Source organism: Moschus berezovskii, chromosome 2, assembly GCF_049115385.1.
Source record: "Moschus berezovskii isolate FMDL1 chromosome 2, NW_MosBer_1.0, whole genome shotgun sequence".
Classification (NCBI taxonomy): Eukaryota; Metazoa; Chordata; class Mammalia; order Artiodactyla; family Moschidae; genus Moschus; species Moschus berezovskii.
The window spans coordinates 77,333,009-77,351,910 of record NC_142461.1 but is presented as its reverse complement, the minus strand read 5'-3'; the positions used below and the strand labels follow the sequence as shown (position 1 = coordinate 77,351,910).

Here is an 18,902-nt window from a genome sequence, read left to right as displayed (position 1 = left end):
CCTCGGTGTCACATACTGCACTGTGCTTCACAGGCGTTTCCTTACAACCGTCTCATGAGTTTACCTATTATTACGTCCATTTGTAGATGAGAAAACTTAGGGTCAGGAAGGCTAAATCATTTGTGTAAGGTCACAGAAAAGTAAATGTAAGTTTTTGAGCATTAATCTGTCCATTCTTTTACATACTGGTCTATTAAGAATAAACAAATGTGGCATTATGTTTCCCCATATTGTTAGGCTCTGCGCATCAATTTCCTCATCTGAAAAACTGAAGTGCTTTTAAATGCTAACAATGTAATTGGAAAACAGATAAATAAATAAAAAGATATGATAATGTGTGAACTCAACATAAAATCATTTCCAATGATGAAGAGAAAAACTAATGAGGCAGTGATAGACTACACTGGAAAGCTGGAGGTAAGGGTAGGGGGGCAATTCTAAAACAGATGGACATCTGAAACACACTTTAAAAAATTAAAGCAAACTTCTCAGGCACAGAAGAAGACTTAAAATTAAGTCAAGAAGTAGAATATTTGAAGCCTTGAGATAAGATCTGTGGGCAAAGGAACCAGTGGTATGCTAGAACTGGATATACTATTCAACAAGGACCAACTGTAAAATGTTCAGCATTTTGCAAGCCAGTTGATTTCATGTAACTAGCTTAAAATTAGCCATGGTCAGAGTAGTTACACTACTGCTGCTGCTGCTGCTGCTGCTAAGTCACTTCAGTCGTGTCCGACTCTGTGTGACCCCATAGACGGAAGCCCACCAGGCTCCCCTGTCCCTGGGATTCTCCAGACAAGAACACTGGAGTGGGTTGCCATTTCCTTCTCCAATGTGTGAAAGTGAAAAGTGAAAGTGAAGTCGCTCAGTCGTGTCTGAACCTTAGCGACCCCATGGACTGCAGCCCACCAGGCTCCTCCATCCATGGGATTTTCTAGGCAAGAGTACTGGAAAGGCTTGCAATTGCCTTCTCCAGTTACACTACAGAAATCAGCAAATGCTACAATCAAGCCCCTGACCTTATCCTGACCCTTCAATCAACAGAACTGGTGGTCAAATATCCACAAGCACATGAATAGGAGAAAGTAAAAACCATAAAGGGACATATTTATGGCACATAAAATTCAAAGAGAAAAGTGGATAAATATTAGGAATGTAGTTATGTAAAACGTATGTCTGGAAAAGCTTCATGTCATGGACTAAGGACTTTGAATTTAATTGAGTATTAAATAATTTTAAGTGGAGGAAGTCAGATTCATGTAGGAAGATAATAATTTAAGTATTAATTGACATTCATTTTTTTCATTTTGTTTTGTTAGTATTTCCCTTTTTCAGTCAAAGACATCCATTACTTAGGAAGAAAGAAAAGCATAATTTTGACAGGAATATAAATCAAACAAAGTATTCAAACATCGTTCAAACACTGACTTTCAAAACTGGGCCTATGAAACCTGGTGGAGCAATAGCTACCAACAGAGTTTGGCAAGGGTTACCTTTGTATGTATTTAAAAAGAGTCAAGGCTATGGTTTTTCCAGTGGTCATGTATGGATATGAGAGTTGGACTGTGAAGAAAGCTGAGCACCGAAGAATTGATGCTTTTGAACTGTGGTGCTGGAGAAGACTCTTGAGAGTCCCTTGGACTGCAAGGAGATCCAACCAGTCCATTCTAAAGGAGATCAATCCTGGGTGTTCATTGGAGGACTGATGCTAAAGCTGAAACTCCAATACTTTGGCCACCTCATGCGACGAGTTGACTCACTGGAAGACTCTGATGCTGGGAAAGGTTGGAGGCGGGAGGAGAAGGGGATGACAGAGAATGAGATGACGGGATGGCATCACCGACTCTGTGGACGTGAGTTTGAGTGAACTCCAGGAGTTGGTGATGGACAGGGAGGCCTGGCGTGCTGTGATTCATGGGGTCGCAGAGAGTTGGACATGACTGAGCGACTGAACTGAACTGAACCGAAGTATTAAAATGTTTCCAAATTTCTGACTTGGAAAAATAATGAAAATTAAGGGAGCCAAATAAAGAAATAGATTATAGAAGATAGTACAGGGGAGAATAATATATGTTTATATTTGGCCAGATCAATGAGTAAAATATGGTAAAATTTCAATACAGATGTCCTTCATGAAGGGGCTTCCCAGGTGGCACTAGCAGTAAAGAACCCTACCACACCCCACCACTGCAGGAGATATAAGAGACATGGGTTCGAACTCTGGGTGGGAAAGATTCCCTGGAGGAGGGCATGGCAACCCACTCCAGTATTCTTGCCTGGAGAATCCCATGGACAGAGGAGCATGACAGACTATAGTCCATAGGGTCTCAAAGAGTCGGACATGACTAAAAAAACAGCAAGCATGCGTGCATGCATCCTTCATGAAACTACAGAGAGTTAGTATGGTTTTCAAATTTCACAATGATACAAACTTTTGGTACAATATTTTTTAAAGTCTATTTGGATCATATGATCCCCTTCAAAATGAAAAAAGCAATGTATACCTCATTATTATTACTCACTTCAATTAGAAATTTTGGGGTCTTTGGATTGAGAAAAATAGGAAGAACCTTTGTTCAAAATTTCCCACCTAAATCATAATATACCATCACTGTACAATGGGGAGAACAGAGGGAAGGGCCACCTCTTTTAAACTTATGACAGAGCAGAAAGCTGTTGATTAACAAGTTTCTAGGTTTTGACTTTTCAGAAATCATAATTGGCTGAGTCACGTCCTGACACAAATTCATATGTTGAAGTCCTACCTTCGGTACCTCAAAATGTAACTGTACTTGAAGACAGAGTATTTAAAGCAGCAATTAAGTTAAAATGTGGTCATGAGGGTAGGCCCTAATCCAGTATCACTGGTGCCCTTATAAGAAGAGAATAGGACACAAAGAGAAACAGAGGGAAGAGTATGAGAAGACATGGAAAGAAGACAACCTTCTACAAGCAAAGGGGAGAGGTCTCAGAAGAAATCAGTCCTGCTAACACCTGACCCACCCTCCAGAACTGCGACCAAATAAATGTCTGTTGTTTAAGTTACACTCTATGGTATTTTGTTAAGGTAGCCCTAATAAAACCTGCTTGAACATCTGGAAGTTCACGGTTCACATATTGCTGAAGCCTGGCTTGGAGAATTTTGAGCATGATTTACTAGTGTGTGAGATGAGTGCAATTGTGTGGTATTTTGAGCATTCTTTGGCATTCCCTTTCTTTGGGATTGGAATGAAGACTGACCTTTTCCAGTCCTGTGGCCACTGCTGAGTTTTCCAAATTTGCTGGCATATTGAATGCAGCACTTTCCCAGCATCATCTTTCAGGATTTGAAATAGCTGAATTGGAATTCCATCACCTCCACTAGATTTGTTCGTAGTGATGCTCTCTAAGGCCCACTTGACTTCACATTCCAAGATGTCTGGCTCCAGGTGAGTGATCATGCCATCATGATTATCTGGGTCATGAAGATATTTTTTGTACAGTTCTTCTGTGTATTCTTGCCACCTCTTCTTAATATCTTCTGCTTCTGTTAGGTCCATACCATTTCTGTCCTTTATCGAGCCCATCTTTGCATGAAATGTTCCCTTGATATCTCTAATTTTCTTGAAAAGATCTCTTGTTTTTCCTATTCTGTTGTTTTCCTCTATTTCTTTGCACTGATCACTGAGGAAGGCTTTCTTATCTCTCCTTGCTATTTTTTGTAACTCTGCAATCAGATGCTTATATCTTTCCTTTCCTCCTTTGCTTTTTGCTTCTCTTCTTTTCACAGCTATTTGTAAGGTCTCCTCAGACAGCCATTTTGCTTTTTTGCATTTCTTTTCCATGGGGATGGTCTTGGTCCCTGTCTCCTGTACAATGTCACGAACCTCCGTCCAGAGCTCATCAGGCACTCTATCTTTCAGATCTAGTCCCTTAAATCTATTTCTTACTTCCACTGTATAATCATAAGGGATTTGATTTAGGTCATATCTGAATGGTCTAGTGGTTTTCCCTACTTTCTTCAATTTAAGTCTGAATTTGGCAATAAGGATTTCATGATCTGAGCCACAGTCAGCTCCAGGTCTTGATTTTGCCAACTGTATAGAGCTTCTCCATTTTTGGCTGCAAAGAATATAATCAATCTGAATTCGGTGTTGACCATCTGGTGATGTCCATGTGTAGAGTCTTCTCTTGTGTTGTTGGAAGAGGGTGTTTGCTATGACCAGTGCATTCTCTTGACAAAATTCTATTAGCCTTTGCCCTGCTTCATTTCGTGCTCCAAGGCCAAATTTGCCTGTTACTCCAGGTGTTTCTTGACTTCCTACTTTAGAAAAGGCAGAGGAACCAGAGATCAAATTGCCAACATCCTCTGGATCATGGAGAAAGCAAGAGAGTTCCAGAAAAACATCCATTTCTGCTTCACGGACTATGCCAAAAAGCCTTTGACTGTGTGGATAACAATAAACTGTGGAAAATTCTGAAAGAGATGGGAATACCAGACCACCTGACCTGCCTCTTGAGAAACATATATTCAGGTCAGGAAGCAACAGTTAGAACTGGACTTGGAACAATAGACTGGTTCCAAATAGGAAAAGGAGTACGTCAAGGTTTTATATTTTTTCCCTGCTTATTTAAATTATATGCATAGTACATCATGAGGAATGCTGGGTTGGAAGAAGCACAAGCTGGAATCAAGATTGCTGGGAGAAATATCTATAACCTCAGATATGCAGATGACACCACCCTTATGGCAGAAAGTGAAGAGGAACTCAAAAGCCTCTTGATGAAAGTGAAAGAGGAGAGTGAAAAGGTTGGCTTGAAGCTCAATATTCAGAAAACAAAGATCATGGCACCTGGTCCCATCACTTCATGGGAAATAGACGGGGAAACAGTGGAAACAGTGTCAGACTTTATTTTTGGGGGCTCCAAAATCACTGCGGATGCTGATTGCAGCCATGCAATTAAAAGACTCTTACTCCTTGGAAGGAAAGTTATGACCAACCTAGACAGCATATTAAAAAGCAGAGACATTACTTTGCCAACCAAGGTCCGTCTAGTCAAGGCTATGATTTTTCCCGTGGTCATGTATGGATGTGAGAGTTGGACTGTGAAGAAAGCTGATTGCCGAAGAATTGATGCTTTTGAACTGTGGTGCTGGAGAAGACTCTTGAGAGTCCCTTGTACCACAAGGAGATCCAACCAGTCCATTCTAAAGGAGATCAATCCTGGGTGTTCATTGAAAGGACTGATGCTAAAGCTGAAACTTCAATACTTTGGTCACCTCATGTGACGAGTTGACTCACTGGAAAAGAGTCTGATGCTAGGAGGGATTGGGGGTGGGAGGAGTAGGGGACGACAGAGAATGAGATGGCTGGATGGCATCACCGACTTGGAAGCCCGGACATGAGTTTGAGTGAACTCCGGGAGTTGGTGATGGACAGGGAGGCCTGGCATGCTGTGATTCATGGGTAGCAAAGAGTCAGACACGACTGAGCGACCGAACTGAACTGAGCCCTAGTAAATGGATTTTCTTTACAGGGGAATGGAATGCAAAAGTAGGAAGTCAAGAAATACCTGGAGTAACAGGTACATTAGGCCTTGGAGTACAGAATGAAGCAGGGCAAAGGCTAACAGAGTTTTGCCAAGAAATGCACTGGTCATAGCAAATACTGTCTTCCAACAACACAAGAGAATACTCTACACATGGACATCACCAGATGGTCAACACTGAAATTAGACTGATTATATCATTTGCAGCCGAAGATAGAGAAGCTCTCTACAGTTAGCAAAAACAAGACCGGGAGCTGAAGGTGGCTCAGATCATGAACTCTTTATTGCCAAATTCAGACTTAAATTGAAGAAAGTAGGGAAAACCACTAGACCATTCAGGTACGACCTAAATCAAATACCTTATAATTATAAAGTGGAAGTGAGAAATAGATTTGAGGGACTAGATTTGATAGAATACCTGATGAACTCTGGACAGAGGTTTGTGACATTGTACAGGAGACAGGGATCAAGACCATCCCCATGGAAAAGAAATGCAAAATAGCAAAATGGCTGTCTGAGGAGGCCTTACAAATAGCTGTGAAAAGAAGAGACTCGAAAAGCAAAGGAGAAAAGGAAAGATATAAGCATATGAATGCAGAGTTTCAAAGAACAGCAAGGAGAGATAAGAAAGGCTTCCTCAGTGACCAATGCAAAGAAATAGAGGAAAACAACAGAATGGGAAAGACTAGAGCTCTCTTCAAGAAAATTAGCGATACCAAGGAATATTTCATTCAAATGTGGGCATGATAATGGACAGATATGGTATGGACCTAACAGAAGCAGAAGATATTAAGAAGAGGTGGCAAGAATACACAGAAGAACTGTACAAAAAAATCTTCATGACCCAGATAATCACGATGGTGTGATCACTCACCTAGAGCCAGACATCCTGAATGTGAAGTCAAGTGGGCCTTAGGAAGCATCATTATGAACAAAGCTAGTGGAGGTGATGGAATTCCAGTTGAGCTATTTCAAATCCTGCAATATGATGCTGTGAAAGTGCTGCACTCAATATGCCAGCAAATTTGGAAAACTCAGCAGTGGCCACAGGACTGGAAAAGGTCAGTTTTCATTCCACCCCCAAAGAAAGGCAATTGCAAAAAATACTCAAACTATCACACAATTTCACTCATCTCACATGCTAGTAAAGTAATGCTCCAAATTCTTCAAGCCAGGCTTCAGCAATACGTGAACCATGAACTTCCAGATGTTCAAGTTGGTTTTAGAAAAGGCAGAGGAACCAGAGATCAAATTGCCAACATCCGCTGGATCATGCAAAAAGCAAGAGAGTTCCAGAAAAACATCTATTTCTGCTTTATTGACTACGCCAATGCCTTTGACTGTGTGGATCACAATAAACTATGGAAAATTCTGAAACAGATGGGAATACCTGACCACCTGACCTGCCTCTTGAGAAACCTGCATGCAGGTCAGGAAGCAACAGTTAGAACTGGACATGGAACAACAGACTGGTTCCAAATAGGAAAAGGAGTACGTCAAGGCTGTCACCCTGCTTATTTAATTTATATGTAGAGTACATCATAAGAAACGCTGCGCTGGAAGAAGCACAAGCTGGAATCAAGATTGCCAGGAGAAATATCAATATCCTCAGATAAGCTGATGACACCACCCTTATGGAAGAAAGTGAAGAAGAACTAAAAAGCCTCTTGATGAAAGTGAATGAGGAGAGTGAAAAAGTTGGCTTAAAGTTCAGCATTCAGAAAACTAAGATCATGGCATCTGGTCCCATCATTTCATTGGGAAACAGTGTCAGACTTTATTTTGGGGGGCTCCTAAATCACTTCAGATGGTGACTGCAGCCATGCAATTAAAAGACGCTTACTCCTTGGAAGGAAAGTTATGACCAACCTAGATAGCATATTAAAAAGCAGAGACATTACTTTGCCAACCAAGGTCCGTCTAGTCAAGGCTATAGTTTTTCCCGTGGTCATGTATGGATGTGAGAGTTGGACTGTGAAGAAAGCTGATCGCCGAAGAATTGATGCTTTTGAACTGTGGTGCTGGAGAAGACTCTTGAGAGTCCCTTGGACTGCAAGGAAATCCAACCAGTCCATCCTAAAGGAGACCAGTCCTGGGTGTTCATGGGAAGGACTGATGCTGAGGCTGAAACTCCAATACTTTGGCCACTTCATGTGAAGAGTTGACTCATTTGAAAAGATCCTGATGCTGGGAGGGATTGGGGGTGGGAGGAGAAGGGGACCACAGAGAATGAGATGGCTGGATTGCATCACCAACTCGATGGACATGAGTTTGGTGAACTCCGGGAGTTGGTGATGGACAGGGAGGCCTGGCGTGCTGTGATTCATGTGTTCGCAAAGAGTCGGACATGGCTGAGAAATTGAACTGAACTGAACTGAATAAATGGATTTAATAAAGTCTTTAAATTTGTGCATACTTTTAAAGAGTTTTAATTTCCAAAGTTGATTTTCTTCTTCTTTTCATAATGAAGATTCCACACTATACAGTTCTCTGTCTACAGAAGTAGTGCTTTCTTCCTCACTATTTACCAATTGTCATTCTCATCTTCCCTGAACCAACTTTTCCTATTGGACCAGAAGAAGGGGTAAGACTCCAACAGTACAAGCATTTGCATGGAGTTTGATGAATTAATCAAGGGGTTTTGTAATTCTGAAAACAGCTTCTAATTCTTGGAATTAGGAAAGGCATATGTTTTAATGATTACATATTTACTATTTTAATGTTATAATTTAATAGCAATATTTAATATTATTTTTACCAACTTACCTCCTTTATTGAAAAGAGTAATCATGAAAGGTACCACATAGAGCCCTGGTCTAACATAATCAGTGAGATTAGTTCTTTTTCTGAAATAGTGGATTAAGCACTAAATGGTATATCAGAAATATCTGTATTCTGAATTCTGTGTCAAAAACATTTGAATGACCTTAGTCTCAATTTTACTTGGCTTCATTATCTATGGGAAAAAGAATAATAAAATGTGATCTGCTTACCCTGTCCGGAGTTATAGTATTAACATCTTTCAGCCCAAGTAGAGTCACCTTATAAACTAAAGCTCCAAGCAAAGATTATTGTCGATACACAAATAAGACTCAATTCTTTCACAGAAGATGATATGCCTTTTTAATAAAACAGACATATACTGCTAATTTAACTTTAAAAAAAAGACAGAAAAGCCAAGGTAATTAAACCTCCTTGACATTTATAGAGTATGTTGTCATTTGCAAATTACTTCACAAGTATTCAACTGTAAAGGAAACCTTTGAAACCAAAAATTACTCTAGTTAATATTACTTCCTCTGGAAATGTAAGGAAATCTCTTTACTTACAAAATAAGGACAGAAACACTTATAAAAACCAACAGAAAATTACCCTCATTTCATTTACGCTTCAATTACTACTTTAAGATAATATTAAAGAAACATTCATAAAAGCTGAGAAATATAACAAACACTCCCACACTCTACTAGCAAAAGCTAACTTTTAGCTTCAGATTTCATTAAATAAATGTTTAAAAATTATAAATTCAGGTAAATAACCTATGTCTTTTATAATCTTAGTTCCATCTCTCTTCTTCATACACAGCCACTATCTTGAAATTGATTTCTACTATTCTCTACACATTTTTATATTTTAAGTGCGTATACGTTCAGTAATAACATTTATTGTCTGGTATGTTTTCAAATTTTTTACTTAAATATTCCTTTATTATTCCTATTACTCTGGAAATCATTTTTCTCATTTGATATTATGACTTCTACATCCATTTGAAAAATGCAGATATGGCACATTCATTTTTATTAGTGAGCAATATTCCAACAAGAATACAGGGCAATTTATTTATTCATGTTCTAATTAGTATACCTTTTGGTTGTGCTTAATTTCTTTTGATTCCACAGGATTAGGTTTTAAACTTCCCTTTGCATGTCTCTGTGTTGCTATACATCTGTGAGCAAATACCCTAGTATTTTTGCCTGAAGTTGGGCCATAAATATTCATGTAAAGCAAAATAATAAGTATTGTGATATTTTTCCTTTCCTACATGCTAAATTTCTTGCTACTATTAGACTTATTTTTTTCCCAAATGTTGAGTAATTGTATTTGTTTTTTTCCAGGTTACCACTGAGCTGTATTTACATGTTTCTTGAATCATTAGTGACTACTCAGGTTTCTATCCTATGAATTTACCATTCATATTATTTGTGCATTGTGATAGGTAGACTAGTGGTCCCCCAAATATGTCCATATCCTAATTCCTGAAAGTTGTGAACACGTCTAAGCTATGAACATTACCTGCCAACAGAAACTTTGCAGATGCAACTGTTAAAGATATTGAGAGGAAGAGACGATCCTGGATTATTGAGATGAGCCCAGTGTAACTATAAAAGAGTCCCAAGAGAGGTAAAGGGGCGAGAGACAGAGAAGCAGATGTGACAATAGAATCAGAACCTGTGTCTCATGAATTCCTTCATTGGCAAGTGGATTCTTTACCACTAGCACCACCTGGGAAGCCCAACAGAATCAGAGGCTGGGCTAATATAAGGCCATGGCCCAAGGAATGTGAGTAGCCTCTAGAAACAGAAAAAATGCAAGGAAATAGATTCGCCCCTAGAACCTCCAGCGGAGAAGGAAATGGCAAGCCACTCCAGTACTATTGCCTAGAAAATCCCATGGATGGAGGAGCCTGGTAGGCTGTAGTCCATGGGGTCGCTAAGGGTCGGACATGACTGAGCGACTTCACTTTCACTTTTCATTTTCACACATTGGAGAAGGAAATGGAAACCCACTCCAGTGTTCTTGCCTGGAGAATCCCAGGGAAGGGGGAGCCTGGTGGGCTTCCGTCTATGGGGTCACACAGAGTTGGACACGACTGAAGTGACTTAGCAGCAGCAGCAGCAGAACCTCCAGAGAAAAGCAGAATAATATCTTCATTTCAAGATTTCTTAACCTTAAGGCTTCTGACCTCCAAAACTATAAGTTAGTACATTTACATTGTTTTAAGCCTCTTAATTATTGTAATTTGTTATAGAATCTGTAGGAAACTAATACATCTTTCTAGTGGGATGACTTTTTCTTATTTAAGATGAAAACTTACACACATTATAGCTGATAAAAGTAAATACAGAGAAATACAAATTCTACATAGTAACCTGTTGTTTCTTCTTTATGCTACAAATAACTTTTTCATAATATTATGTTTAATTTGTATCTAGTGTTTTTTGTAGTATGCAATAGTTTGTTTTTCAGTCTTTCCCTTTATAGTTTGTGCCTTTTTATTTTTCACCATGTACAAAACTTTTTTCTCCTATCCCAATGTCACAAGTTATACTCTCATATTTTTCCTTCTAGAGAACTTTTACATTTCTGATTTACTATTTAGGTTATCACTCAATTTGATATATATTTTCATATGTGGCGTTTTATAGGAAGGACCTCCTATTTTGGAAACATCAACATTAAACACATTTGTCCTTGTTTAACCTATATAATTCTGTTTTTTCCCTATTTTCAGTATTTTTTTTCTTTCAAAGAGATTTCCTCAATTATCTTTAAACTTTTAATTTAAACATATTTTACAGTCAAATTTTAATGTCCAATATTTCTTTCTTATTTCCTAATTTATTTTTATATTATTTTACTTTTATTTCATGAATGAAATATTTAATATCTTTGACAATATTATACACATAACTTTTTTTTTTTTACTTTAGTGATCCTTTACTCTTATGGAGTAAAATGAAGTACCATAAGCACAGATGGGAAGCTCTTTGATCACAGGTGAGGTTCACTGAAACATTTCTGTTGGCTGATTATGCAGAACTCAGACTATTTTATTGGAGACCATCAAATGTTGGTCTCCATCAGTCTTTACTCTGTAGCTCACATCTTCCCTAAGATAGGAATTCTGCTATCTCTTGCACTATGTGTATAGAGCCAGTCATCAGCTTTATGAAAACTGATTAGAGAAAGAGCTATCAGAATACTCACACACTATGGAGGGGTTTTCACTTAACCTGCATGTGCAGAGGACAATGTTTCACACTTAAGACTATGTTCTGCAGAGAAGGGAATAAATTTTAGGCACACTGAACACATTTGTCATCAGAGTTGCTTACTACTGCCTATAATTCTTAAACCTTCTAAGAATCTTATATCGGTGAGAGTAGAATAGGTTATATTCTGGTAACAAATAAACCCTGGAATCTCTATGACTTAAAAAAATAAATGTTCATTTTCCCTTCACAAACACTTTGGTCTTTGATGGAGTTTATCAGCCTTCCTAGAAGACTCTCTTCTACCTAAAGACTTCAGGACTCAGTTCATACCCTTCTTCCTCTCTCTCTCTCTTTTTAATTTGGCTCTGCCACATCTTCGCTGTGGCAGGCAGGATCTTGCATCTTCATCGCGGTATGTGGATTCTTTAGTTGTGGCACCCTGGGTCTTCAAACTTTAGTTGTGGCATGCAAACTCTTAGCTGCAGTTTGTGGGATATAGTTCCTTGACCAGAGGTTGAACCCAGGCCCCCTGCACTGGGAGCATGGAGTCTTAGCCACTGGACCGTCTAGAATATGTGGCTTCCAAGTTCACCTTTAGGTAGAAAGGTAGAGAGAGCAAGAGGATAGCCCAAAGTGATTTATGATTTTGACCTGTAAATGACTTATGTTACTCCTGCCCACATTGCACTGGCCAGAGCTCAATCAAATGGCTCCAGTGTAACTGCGAAGAGCATAGTGAAATATCCTGTGTGTGATGGAAGAGGCAAAAATGTGACAGGAAAATGGCTTTGTGTCTGATACAGCTGTGTCATGTAAACTGGTCTGCTTTTGGCAGGTCGTCCAACTGAAGGGGGAACATTCAGCTTTTTCCACCCTGCCAGGTAAACCACCACGTATCCATCTACTTTCCAGCTTCCCATATTTGCTGACATTTCATTTAAACTATTATATCCTTTTCTATTATATTTCTCCTTGAGAGTTCATGCCTTTTTTATTCCTTTACTGTTATTTAAGTGGGGTTCCAGAATACAGCAGTAATAAATGGTTATGCTCAGTTTGATGTATTTAACCAAAAACTGAAAAAGTCGTTTGACACAAAGCTTTGCAAAAGCCACATAATTATCTATTCAATAAATCAACATATTCCTTCAAAGCTCAATTTTCCCTACATGTGGAAAAACACTGGCTAGAAGTAATTAAAAATGGATGAGTGAAATATTGAATTGTGAGAGAATTTTCATTTCCATTATGCTTGTTCTAAATTATGTAACATTTGTTTATAGGCTTTAGTACTTGCAAAATACACTTTACAGTTAAAAGGTTATTTTTATAGAAGCACAATTGCAACTAACTAAGAAAGTACTTTAGCAAGCTTAATAAAACTGGGTGCTGTTCAAATGTACAGATATTCCAATTATTTAGCAAAAATACTGCTATCCATATGGTAGCAGCTACCCAAATTATAGCATAATAAGCAGAGAACAGTTGCTTCTAGGGCTTACACATTCTAACTTAGAGAATGATTGCAAGATCACATTGTGAAAATAACACCAGGGAATAAAATGTGAATGGTAAAATGGAGAAAGAAGAATCAGAAGCCAGACAGGCTTAAGGGAGAATAAATTTGGGAAACCAGATAGAATATATGCTATTTCTTTTTAATGATTTTGACTCCAAATTGGTTGCATTTTTCTCCCATCAGTCAAACTAATAGGAATAGCTGAGAAAATAAGAATAATAACCTGAAGAAGAAAAACATGCATGTATCAGGTTTATGTGAAATCCCTGGCCACTTCAGAAACTAGACTAAAAGTAAGCTGCCTACTACCTGTATGATTCAATGAGTAAAGACATTGGAAAAAGTTGAGTTTTATAAATTTTTTCTGGAAACCAACTTTGAAAATTTAAGAAACAGTTTTAAATTATCATGAAAATAATTAAGAATTCCTGAGAAATTTTAACTGGAATATTACGAGTTTCCTTTTATAAACGCCCTTCCTGGTCACAGTAACCTGAGATAATTTATGTCTTATATGACAAAAGGCATTTATGTTAGGTTAGAATTTATTACTAATGGGAGCCTCTGATTGAGATATATGTTGTTTCTTCTAATCCTCAATATAGTAAAGCTGAGCTCTTAAAATGATCTTAATTTCTTATTGTGATTTATATCATTTTAAACTATTCAATAGATAATAAACCTAAACTCATGCACTAGAGCTAAAATAGCAACATGAAATTCTATTTTAAATATGCTGTTCAGTTGCTTCTGTGGGATAGACAGATTTTTCTACAGATAAAGAGATCAGAACACAGACTGAGATATTACATTCTTGAGAAGAAATATCCTTGAGAGTGATATTATATCAAAAGTGAATGTTTTTAGTATTGTGCTCATTTCCTGTTACCAGAAAACATTATTCAACAGAATTTAAAGTGCAGTATAAGTCTCAGAATAAAATGGATTTTATCTTCTCCAAATTTCTTAGAGTACTAAGAATGATATGTTGGTATATATTTGTGAATGCTTAGAGATGAAAGCAATATCAGCAATCATTTGAAGGTCTTAGCTTCTACTTTCAATTTATGGAAAAGGACACTCATGTCCCAAAAATGTTATGTGATTTTCTAATGGGCACACAGCAAGAATACAGAATGGCCAAGACTAAGATTAAATTTCTCTGGCTTTTAAGCTAAAATTTTATTTACAGTTGATCCATGTCAGAGCTCTTGTTAGAGACTCAAATGTAGAAGACCTGAAAGTTGCATTAAAAAAGTCTATCTTGACTTCAGGTTTGGAAAACAATGGTAGTTACCTAACTCTGAATTTCTCCTACCACAATTACCCACCAAAAAACAGTAAGAGTTAAACAAACCACACATTACCGTTGTGTTCACCATTACTGGATAAAGAGAACATACACACATAAAAATTCACAAACACACACACACCTTTACCTTCAAATCACAAGTAAACAGAAAATATTCTAACAGATTATCCACTGACCCCCTTCAGATGCAATTTACTGGGTGCAGAAAGTAGAGGACAGGTCTTCTAAAAGATTCCATGATAATGATTACAGAGATTATCATACTAAGTGAAGTAAGCTAGACAGATAAAGACAACTAACATTGTTTATATATGGAATCTAAAAAAATGATACAATTGAATTTATATACAAAACAGAAAGAGATCCACGTACATAGAAAACAACTTATGGTTGCACGTATGTGTGCTAAGTCACTTCAATCTTGTCCAACTCTTTGTAACTCTATGGAATGTAGTCCACCAGGCTTCTCTGTTCATGGGATTCTCCAGGTGAGAATATTGGAGTGGGTTGCCACACCCTCCTCCAGGGGATCTTCCTGACAAAGGGATTGAACTCACATGTCTTACATCTCCTCCACTGGAAGGCAGATTCTTTACCACTAGCACCACCTGCGGAGAAGGCAATGGCAAGCCACTCCAGTACTCTTGCCTAGAAAATCCCGTGGATGGAGGAGCCTGGTAGGCTGTAGTCCATGGGGTCGCTAAGGGTCGGACATGACTGAGCGACTTCACTTTCACTTTTCACTTTCACGCATTGGAGAAGGAAATGGCAACCCACTCCAGTGTTCTTGCCTGGAGAATCCCAGGGACGGGGAAGCCTGGTGGGCTTCCATCTATGGGATCACACAGAGTCGGACACGACTGAAGTGACTTAGCAGCAGCAGCAGCAGCAGCACCACCTGGGAAGTTTATCATAGAGGAAAGGGTTGGGGGAGGGATAAATTAGGAGTTTGGGGTTAACAGACATACACTAACTATAGATAAAATAGATAACTAACAAGGACCAATTGCATAGCACAGGGAACTATACTCAATAGTTTATAATACTGTAATATTTTGTAATATTGTAATATGATAATACACTTAATATTTTGTAATAACCTATAATGGATAAGAATCTGAAAAAATATATATACATATGTGTGTGTGTTGCCATACACCTGAAACTAAAACAACATTTTAAATCAACTATACTTCAATTGAGAGAAAGTACAGAGGAGTTAAAGACTTAGATGAACCACAGAAAAGTCTTTTCCAGAAAAAGTAAGTTCATCAAATTTCAAAACACAAAATACAGGTCAGAATTTGGTAGTCCTAGCAGAAATATGGAGGAGGAGCTCAAAAGTATGCATGACTGAAAGGGGCAATCTTGGAGAATTATTCTTTTGAAGGATAATTATATAGAGAATGGCTGGTAGTCATGGAGATGGGGCAAGAAAGGAAAATAAGGAATGGAAGAAATTAAGGATCCTACACACAAAAAAAGGTGAAATAAGACACATCAAACTTTCCCCACCACCACCAGCAACAAGGCCCACAAATGACACATCACAAAAGAAGGCAGTACTCGCATAAGAGGACATTTTTGAAATAAGAAACGTGTTCAAGAAATCAATAAAAACAGAAATAGAGCACAATACATTCATTCTAAACTACAACCAAAATTCTAAAAGTGTGAAAAATTTTCTTTAGGTAAGAAGTTTGCTCTAAACAACCAGAAACAAAGTAGAAAAACACTATCATTCAACACATGAAACTGTAGTAAATATCCTCAAATAAACATTTAAAGATATTAAACAACAACAACTTAACTTGAAGTAGAAATACAAAAACTAAGACCACAATGGATTTAAAACAAGAATAAGAATTCACTGAATTCAGAAGAAAATAGAAGGAAAAAGATCATTTAAAAAATGAATACTGTATTACAAGATGCCCAAGAAAGAACAAATTAAAATGAAAACAATTCCAATGTAGGAAAATAGGGGGAAAAACACAAAGAGAAATAAGATGAAATACAAGTAAAATAGGTCAGAGAAAGTAGAAAAGTAGGCAAGGAGGTCCAACACATATATATTACATATACTTGGGAAAAAAATAAATCAATACACTGGAAAAAATTTATGTTCTAATCCCCAATAAATCTATACAAAAAGAAGACCTAAATCAATATATTTAAAGGGCCCAGTAGGTACCATGGAAATCTGACTCAGAACAACAAGCTGTGGCAAACATGTTACATATATAACTGTAAATCTAAGACTACAGTGAGGCTGGGAGCATGCATAGAGGAATAATATGTAAACATTATGTGTTCTGACAAGTAGAAATAACTCACCTAAGAGATGGAAAGATAAGAGAGAGGAGAAAACAGGAAAGTAAAATAAAATTAAAGGTCTTCGGTGGAAGTCACTTAAAAACTGATATAATGCACAGTAATAGATATGGGAGCGAAGAGCACTATAATAAGTGTCAATACAAAGATAAACCCTAAAATTTAAATACATAAAATATTTTAAAGTAATTTATTAAAATAAATTTAACATTTGCATTGACTCACAAAGCAAAACTCAACTCCACACTGATGCTGAGTAGGAGAGATGTCTAAACTAAGATGATTAAAAAAGGCTAAAAGGGGACAGAAAAATATTTTTCAGGAAATTGAAAGAAAACAATAAGAATGTACATGCTGTGCTCCTAATATCAGAAAAAGTTAAATAGCCAAGAAGAAACAAATAAGGATACTTCATAATGCTAAAAGTCACCTTCCACAATGAAGATATAGAAGTATTGAATGCCTGTGAACCAAATTATAGGATATATAGAAAAATATACCAATATGCTAAATTATTCCATGTTTGAACATACAGGGGAAATGAGTTATTTCTCTTAAGAATATATTGATAGTCTACCAAAACTCCTCCCAGTACAAATAGACTAGTTTCCATAGGAGGGCAAAAAAAAAAGTTTTTTCAAAGAAGTACCTCACAAAGTATCAAGTCCAGCTGGATTCCCAAAGAAATTCTACCAAACTTTTAGCTACCAAATGGTCCCAAACCTATGTCAGTTGTTTAGAACATAGAAAATCAAGGAAAACTTCCAAATCATTTTTAAAAAGCAAGTATAATAATATCTCAACTAGATAAAAAGAGCAAAAGTGGAAAAGAAAATGACAAATTGGACTTTACGTATTACAAATGAAAATTATTCAATATTCAAAAATATATTGATACAATTCACCATATTAATAGGGTCAAAATATCACAAGATCATATCCAAAGACACCAAAAGTCTTTGACAGAATTCAATATTCATTCCTAATACAAACTCTTGGCAAAAACAAGAATGGCTTGATAACACCTGAATATGACTACACACACACACACACACACCTGTGACAGGGAGAAGACCACTTCCCCAAGAGGTCCATACTTTAATCCTCAGAACCTGTGAATGTGTTATCTTAATGACAGAAAGGTATTTTGCATATAGGATTAAATTAAGAATATTGAAATGGGAAAATGACCCTGGAATTTCTTGGTGACCCCAATGTAATCACTAGGTTCCTTATAAGTGAAAAGAGATGCAGTAGGGTGAGAATCACGGAAACATTTCAGAGAAGACTTGAAGAAACTACACTCTGAACCAAAGAACACAAGCAGTCTTTAGAAGCTGGAAAAGGCAAGGAAACAGATTTTCCACTAGAGTCTCTGGAATAAAGCAGCCTGCTGACAACTTAATCGTATTTTCGTGAGATCCATTCCAGACTTCTGATGTCCAGACGATGAAATAATAAAAGATTGTTTCAAGCCACTAAATTGTTAATAACTTGTTACAGCAATGATAGAAGCCAACAAACACCTCAGTCCTAATATAAGAATTTCACTTAATGGAAAAATTCTGGAGGCATTCTCAATGAGTTTTAGAAAGGTCAGAATGCTGTCTTTATTGCTATTTAATATTTTTTCTGAATTCAATACATTGGACTAAAGAAAAAAATGAGAGGCATGATATTAGATTTTATTTTTTTTAATGTGCAAGTGTTAGTCACTCAGTCTTGTCCCCATGGACTGTAGTCCACAAGCCTCCTCTGCCTATGGAATTCTCTAGGTAAAACTACTGGAGTAGGTTGTCATTTTCTTCTCCAGGGAATCTTCCCAACCTAGGGATCAAACCTGAGTCTCTGGTAAAGACAGATTCTTTATCTTCTGAGCTACCAGGGAAGTCCCTGCTTACTGATAACATGACATTATATTTGAAACTCAGTATAAAATAAATGATAAAAATGACTCATATAATAAAATGATTCAATAAGATATAAATTATAAAATTAGTATACATAAATCAATAGCATTTTCTATTATTAACTGCTTAGCAAATACAACTTATGAGATAATAGTATCTATAATAGCAACAAAAAAATAAAATTCTTAAGAAAACAAGAATTGAGTTATTAAAAAATCCTATAAATAAAATTATAAAAAACTGATAGATTCAAAAGTAGACGATACAAATGAAAACATCCCTTGCTTATAGTTATGATG

At 37.1% G+C, this 18,902-nt stretch overlaps 1 protein-coding gene across 1 annotated transcript in view; it reads right to left on the bottom strand.

Annotated features, from left to right (window-relative positions):
• THSD7B (thrombospondin type 1 domain containing 7B) overlaps positions 1 to 18,902 on the bottom strand; it is a 953,717-nt gene that overhangs the window by 696,246 nt on the left and 238,569 nt on the right. The gene's annotated exons all lie outside the window — the stretch shown is intronic.